This window comes from Zingiber officinale, chromosome 9A, assembly GCF_018446385.1.
Source record: "Zingiber officinale cultivar Zhangliang chromosome 9A, Zo_v1.1, whole genome shotgun sequence".
NCBI classification, from domain to species: Eukaryota; Viridiplantae; Streptophyta; class Magnoliopsida; order Zingiberales; family Zingiberaceae; genus Zingiber; species Zingiber officinale.
Genome location: NC_056002.1, coordinates 78,485,080 through 78,492,812, shown reverse-complemented (window position 1 = coordinate 78,492,812; position 7,733 = coordinate 78,485,080).

Genomic DNA, 7,733 nt, shown 5'->3' with positions numbered 1-7,733 from the left:
TGACCTAGTGTGACCATCATGCTTCCTGCCGACAGCCTTGGTCAAGGGATCCGATGTTAGCCCATCTCCTCACTCGATAATCTCTCGAATGAGACAGTAGTATGTGTTTGGTCCGCTGGTGTGAGCGAGGTTCCTTTGCTGTGCTATAGCTCCATTGTTGTCACAATAGAGCTCAGGGCCAAGACAATGCTAGGAACCACCCCAAGTTGATGAACTGCGGATCAGCGCCTCCTTCTTTCTCGATGCATCAATGTACCCGTTACTAGAATCACCATCGTACCGCTTCCCTCGAACTCTTCCAAACAACACCACCATTAATGCAAAACACGAACCTCGACTGCGATCTATAGTCATCCTGGTCGGTCTGGAAGCTAGCATCATTGTAACCCTTTACAGCTTGCTCATCATTGCCTCCATATATCAAGAAATATTATTTAGTTCTTCTTAAGTACTTAAGAATATTCTTGACCGCTATCCAGTGACTTTCACCTAGATCTGACTGGTATCTGCTTGTCATGCTCAAGGCATACGAGACATCAGGTCGAGTACATAGCATGACGTACATGATAGATCCTATGGCTGAGGCATAAGGGATCTGATCCATGCGGTCTCTCTCCTCTCTAGAAGAGGGACCTTGAGTATTCGAAAGACTCACGCCATGTGACATCTGCAGAAATCCCTTCTTGGAGTTCTGCATGGCAAACCGAAGGAGTACCTTGTCAATGTATGTACTCTGACTTAGGCCAAGCAATCTCTTAGATTTATCTCTATAGATCTGTATCCCTAAAATGCGGGATGCCTCACCTAAGTCCTTCATTGAGAAGCAACTCCCTAGCCAGGTCTTGATAGACTGAAGCAAAGGGATGTCCTTCCCAATGAGTAGTATGCCATCCACATATAATATGAGGAAGACAACTATGTCCCCTACAACCTTCTTGTAGACACAAGGCTCATCTTCGTTCTTGATGAAACCAAACTGTTTGATTGCATCATCGAATCGAAGATTCCAGCTCCGAGAAGCTTGCTTTAGTCCATAAATGGACCTATGCAGCTTGCATACTCTGCTAGTATGCTGTGGATCTACAAAACCCTTAGGTTGTGTCATGTACACATCCTTGAGTAGGTTTCCATTCAGAAATGCAGTTTTGACATCCATCTGTGATATCTCATAGTCATGGTAGGCTGCAATAGCAAGCATGATCCAAATGGACTTAAACATCGCTACTGGAGAAAAGGTTTCATCATAGTCAATACCATGAATCTGCTTGAAACCTTTAGCTACTAAGCGACCCTTATAGATAAGTTCATCCATCTCAGTCTTTCTCTTAAAGACCCACTTACACCCAATGGGTTTTACCCCTTCAGGTGGATCAACCAAAGTCCATACTTGGTTGGTGTACATGGATTCCATCTCGGATCTCATGGCCTCTAGCCATTTCTCGAAATCTGGTCTCATCACAGCTTCCTGATAGGTGGTAGGCTCATCCTCTATGAGCACAATGTCATCATGGTTAGACAAGAGAAATGAGTATCTCTCAGGCTGACGACGTACCCTATCAGACCTGCGAAGAGGTATGTCTACTTGAACTGGTTGTTGTTCCTCAACTCCTTGTGGAACAACATCATCCACAACACTTTATGGTTCCAGTTCAATTTCCATCGAGGCATCAGTGCTATTGTTCGCATCTTGAACTTCTTCAAGATCGAACGCGCTCCCACTAGTCTTTCTAGAAACAAAGTCCCTTTCTAGAAAGACCACAACTACCTTGTGCTGACTGGGAATGTAGAATTAATATCTCTTAGTTTCCTTGGGATATCCTATAAAATAGCACTTGTCAGATTTGGGTCCTAACTTGTTTGAGACTTAACGTCTAACATAAGCCTCACAACCCCAAATCCTCATGAAAGACACCTGGGCATCTCTCCCAGTCCATATCCTATATGGTGTCTTTATTACGGCCTTGGATGGAACTCGGTTGAGTATAAAAGCTGTCGTGTCTAGAGAATAGCCCCAAAGGAATGTCGGAAGATCAGTGTGACTCATCATAGACCGTACCATATCTAATAGGGTACGATTCCTCCTTTCGGATACACCATTCCACTGTGGTGTTCCAGGAGGAGTGAGTTGGGATAGAATCCCACACGCAGCTAGATAGTCACGGAACTCATGGCTAAGGTATTCTCCACCTCGATCGGATCGAAGTATCTTAATACTTTTGCTAAGCTGGTTCTGTACTTCATTCTTGAATTCTTTGAACTTTTCAAAAGATTCAGATTTATGTGTCATCAAGTACAAATAACCATATCTACTGAAGTCATCAGTAAATGTGATGAAGTACCTATAATCGCCTCTAGCAGCGACATTGAAAGGGCCACATACATCACTATGTATAAGTCCTAACAAATCAGTCGCTCTCTTGCTGTGCCCACTAAAGGTAGTCTTGGTCATCTTGCCTCGTAGACATGACTCGCATATCTCATATGATTCAAAATCAAATGAGTCCAACAAACCATCCTTATGGAGTTGGGATAAGCGCTTGTCATTTATATGACCTAAGCGACAGTGCCAGAGGTAGGTTTGGTTCATGTCATTTGACTTGAACCTCTTGGTATTTATGTTATAGATAGGGCTCTCAAGATCTAGAATATAGAGTCCGTTTATCAGAGGTGCACTACAATAGAACATATCGTTTAAATAGACGGAACAACATTTGTTCTTTATTATAAATGAAAATCCTTTCTTGTCCAAACAAGAAACTGAAATTATGTTCTTAGTCAAGGCAGGCACATAACAACAATCATCTAATTCTAGTACAAGCCCAGAGGGAAGAGATAGATGGTAAGTTCCTACAACAATAGCAGCAACCCGTGCTCCATTACCTACTCGTAGGTCTATTTCACCCTTCGTCAATGCCCTGCTATTCCTCAGTGCTTGTACATTAGTACAAATGTGCGAAGCACATCCGGTATCTAATACCCACGATGAAGAAATAGAGAGGTTGACTTCTATAACATGTATACCTGAAGTAGAAATCTTATTTCTCTTCTTCGTAAGATCTTCCAGGTATTCATTGGAGTTCCTCGTCCAGTGCCTTGCTTGTCCTTGATATAGGTGACATAGATGTTCAACCATATCGTAAGCGCCCATCAACTCATGTTGCTTCTGAAGCTCAGAGTTCATGGTCGTGAGCATAAGACAGGACACATCTAATGCGTCATCTTGATGCTTCTTGTAAGCATCTCGGTCTGCTCGTGTGGCAGTGGCAAGAGGAGCCACCGGAATAGGCTGCTCCAGAACGTACAGTTTACGTTCTTGGGTGAGAACTATTCTCAGGTTCCTGTACCAGTCCAGGAAATTTGCTCCGTTGAGCTTGTCCTTCTTAAGGATAGAACGTAGAGAGAAGTTGTTCGTGTTTGACGTCATAGAAATTCTACAACAAAAATAAATGCAGAAATAAATATATTATTCTTAATCATTTAATTAGGCCTTTAACTAAATGATGCTCCCACTGAATTCTATAATTCATGTGGGACAAGATCCACATCATACTAACCCTTGAGTTAGCTTTGGCTAATACGCCCAAGACTTAGTATGATTGGTAGGTAACGATTACCAATTACATCTCTATGCAACTCTTGTTTATAGGATCAAAATCCGCATTTATATTAAAACTCGAGTTAGCTTTGGCTAATACGTCCGAGAGTTAATATATATGTGATTTTGGCCTATCTTTCCAACCATTGGAAGAATGTCTATAGTTATACTTGATCCAACCGAGTTAACTAGGAATACTCAATCTAATTGAGTTGTACTCACCCATGCGTTGATAGGCGGGACCAAGATTGTCCCTCCGTACCCTACCAAGATAGTATGTGTTGCTCTGCTTTGGCAGATTCAACAACAACATGCGATCGAGGTAGTGGTAGGTATCACGGCATGGTAGGCATTACGAGTTGACGTGATTTAGATCTAATCTAAATGATGATGCATATCATATACTCGATAGATCTAATCTAATCGAAGGGTGCATCATGTGCACGACTTAGATCTAATCTAATCGTAAGGCACTAATTAATTACTTAATTAACTAGCATGCATCACATACACACAAAACAATTAATTAAATAATTAATCAAATAATTTTGTGATTATGTCATGGCCCTACTACGATCTTCTCAAGCCAATGAGAAGATCGAATGGTCAACCTAAGGTCAATAGCTTCTCAAGCTCCTTCCTTTGACCACCTCGTGTTGCTCGCGCCCTCCTCGTAACTCCGTCTCGAGTGAACCTTCCACCGCTTCAAAATTTACATTACATTTTGAAACTCGAGTTACATTCGAGTCTAAATCTAATTTACAACCAGAATATAAGAGAAAGGCATGACGCGCAGGTCGCAAAAAATAAAAATACAACACCACATCACATCACGGCACGCAGGCCGTATTATGAATTACAACACGAATTATCCAATCAAATTGGGTCTTTGGGCCATGACTATCATAAAAATAATATATAATTCAAAATTATATATTTCTATAATTTTCTGTAATTTTTCTATAATTTTTTATACAATTTTTACGAGTACAATTTCCCGGCGGTTCCGTTTAGCGGTTTTCGGGCGCAATCGCGGAACGAATCCCCTTGCGGGGCCAAGGGCAGCGCCCCTACCAGCGATCTAACCATCGCGAGGGTTCCATTGCGATCTAACAGCGCCTTAGCCCGCTATCCCAAAAGGTTTAGGGGCGAAACTTGGCCGTTTTGGAAAAATCTTCCCGGTAGCGGAAGCCTACAAGCGCCGAAACACTTGTGCTTCGCTTCTACAAGAAAATTACCCATAAAAACTATAAAAACATGAATTTACAGAAAGTTTACAGATCTATATTTTTCATAAAAATACGAATCTAAACTCGTACTCGCTTCGCACGTGGCTATGATACCACTGTTGGGTTTTTCGGGCCGCGAAAACCGCTTTTTCGCATCGCGGAAACCCCAAAACCCCCTAGCCATTGGATCCGTGCGAATAAAACTTTCGAAAATACGAGTACAAGTTTCAAACTATGATCTACAGTAGATCTACAAAGGGAAAAACATTTTATACCTTTGAAGCGTGCCCTCGCAAATCCCGCTCGTCCAACGGTACGCCGGATCTCGAAGTTGTCAACGTAGACAACTCTCTAGTGATATCCACACGAACAAGAAGTGTTCTCTAACACTCAAGGATGGAGAAGAGAGCACCACAAGTGTGCTAGCACTCTCTAGGGCTCTCGGGTAGGATTGGAAGAAGAAGAAAGAAAAAGAAGAGAACACACTCCTCTAAAATCTCTATGTGACTTTCACTAACCTTTCTTCTTGGATTAGATTCACTCTCCTTTCTTCTCCCTTGCTTGAAACCCACGACCAAGAGAAGAGAAGGAGCAAGAAGAGAGCTTAGGAGGAGGAAGATCACTTGAATGAGAGTTACACTTGCAAAATGAAACTCTTTTCATCTAATTAAGTGGTTTGTAACCTCCATGGGATACCAAGAGTCACAACTCTTGGTAACTCCCATGAGGTGGCACTTCACTTAAGTAACCATGATGATGTGGAGCATCATCATTGGTCCACTTAATGCCAACTCACCAATGAGGTGGCATAAAGTCAAGTCAAACTTGACTCTTCATCTTCCTCTCAAGTCAAGTCAAACTTGACTTAATCTCTCTCATGGTTGATCTAATCCAACCATTTAATTCAAGGCAATTTAATATAATGAATCTAATTCATTTAATTAAATTGATTCAATGAGTCATAATCTAAATTAGACTCATTGAACACATGAATCAACTTGAGTCCAACTCAATTAGCACAATTAGGATTACTCTTAATCCAATTTGATTCATCAAATGAATCTAATCCTCTTGGTTCATCTTATGAACCTAATCTCCATCCACTTGTTCTTTGTGTGTGACCCAATAGGTTCTTGTAACGTTGCCAATGCCCCTAAACTCATTTAGAAACATAAGTAATGAGCGGTATCTAGCAATACATCATTACTACCCAAGTTACAAGAATGTTGAGATCCAACATCACCTTGTGACTACTAATTGTGACTCCTCACAATATATGACAAGTGTCCTTCTATCCTAGACATCTAGATTGATCAATGTGAGGCATAGACCGTGTCATCCTCTAATCAATCTAAATCTTGAACTCCAAGTAGACTCACTCAATCAAATGAGCTCAATATCTCATATTGACTCATTTGGGCATGGTCATACACTTCGTGGTCTCACTCTATCAAGAATACCGATGTCTCTCCCGTCATATAGGAGGGATAGATCCCATCTACATCACTCACATCCCTCTACATAATTTGTTATATACCCAGTAATCGCCTTTATAGTCCACCCAGTTACGGGTGACGTTTGACGAAACTAAAGTACATAACTCCTTATGTAGGGATCTATGGTGACTTCAGGTCTAAGGACTAGTAGTCATACTAATAGCCACATGAGAAAGTATATGACACTCATATAACGATCCATGATACTTTCTCATGGCGGGTCATTCAGTATACATTCTCCAATGCATACCCATGTGTCAACTTGATATCTCTATATCCATGACTTGTGAGATCAAGTCATCGAGTTGACCTACATGCTAGTCTTATTGCATTAACATTGCCCCTGAATGTTAATACTCGACTAGGAATGATTAAGAGTAGTGTTCCCTATATCATCTCACTATCGGTTCAACTAACCGATTGATATAGGTGAGAACCTTCTACTCAAGGACGTTATTATATATACTTAGTTTATTTGGCACCAATACAAGTAAGTATAATAACCAAAAATCAAATGACTTTATTTATATAGAATAAGATACAACAAGTCCAAAATACAATCATCAAATGATTGGCTCTAGGGCTCTAGCTAACACATCTAACCTTATTCAATTTTACTAGAGGCTAACAAATTTGCACAAATGACACATGAGATGCGATGATATGGTATTTTTTTTTTCCAATCCTATAAGTATCTTAAAGCAAATTTTTTAAACTATAATTTTAAAGTGCTAGCAAATAGATATTTTAGATGTTATAAAATTGTGAAAGGTGATATTGAAATAATTTATTCAGCACTACTAGATTTTATTTAAAGAACTGTAAAATTATATTAAATTATTTCTCAGGTGATAACAAACTATGTTGTATCCTACAAGCTACAACGTAGTTGCATACAAATTTTATTAAATAAATTTAAAATGGAAAATTGTCACTAGGAAAAGGCAAGGGAAAGTGTTCAAATCTCCTATCCTTAATATCACCTGTCCTCATGTCCCACTCATCGTCCCAGTCCATAACCGGCGGCCTCTGGTCTTCCCAATTAACACTATAACCCTTAGGAAGGGTCAACCCAAGGGAATCGTCATCCGCACGATCGACGTCGAAATCCGATCGGATCTGAGTAAACTTTCCTCTGCGATCGATCTGAGCCCTTGCTCAGATCCGGCAGGATTCCAACGTCAATCGTATCGATGGCGACCCCCTTGGGTTTACTTTCCCCAAGAGTTATAGTGTTGATCAGGGCGACGGCCGAAGGCCACCGACGGTGGACTAAGGCTTACCCTGTCCGAAAGCTGAGTCGGACGAAAGCTGGTCGCGACGGCCTGGTTGTTGAGGGAAAGTCGTGGGTGATCCGGCTCCCACGGGCGGCTGACGATGCTGCAGGCCCCTGCACACACTCAGACGATCCCC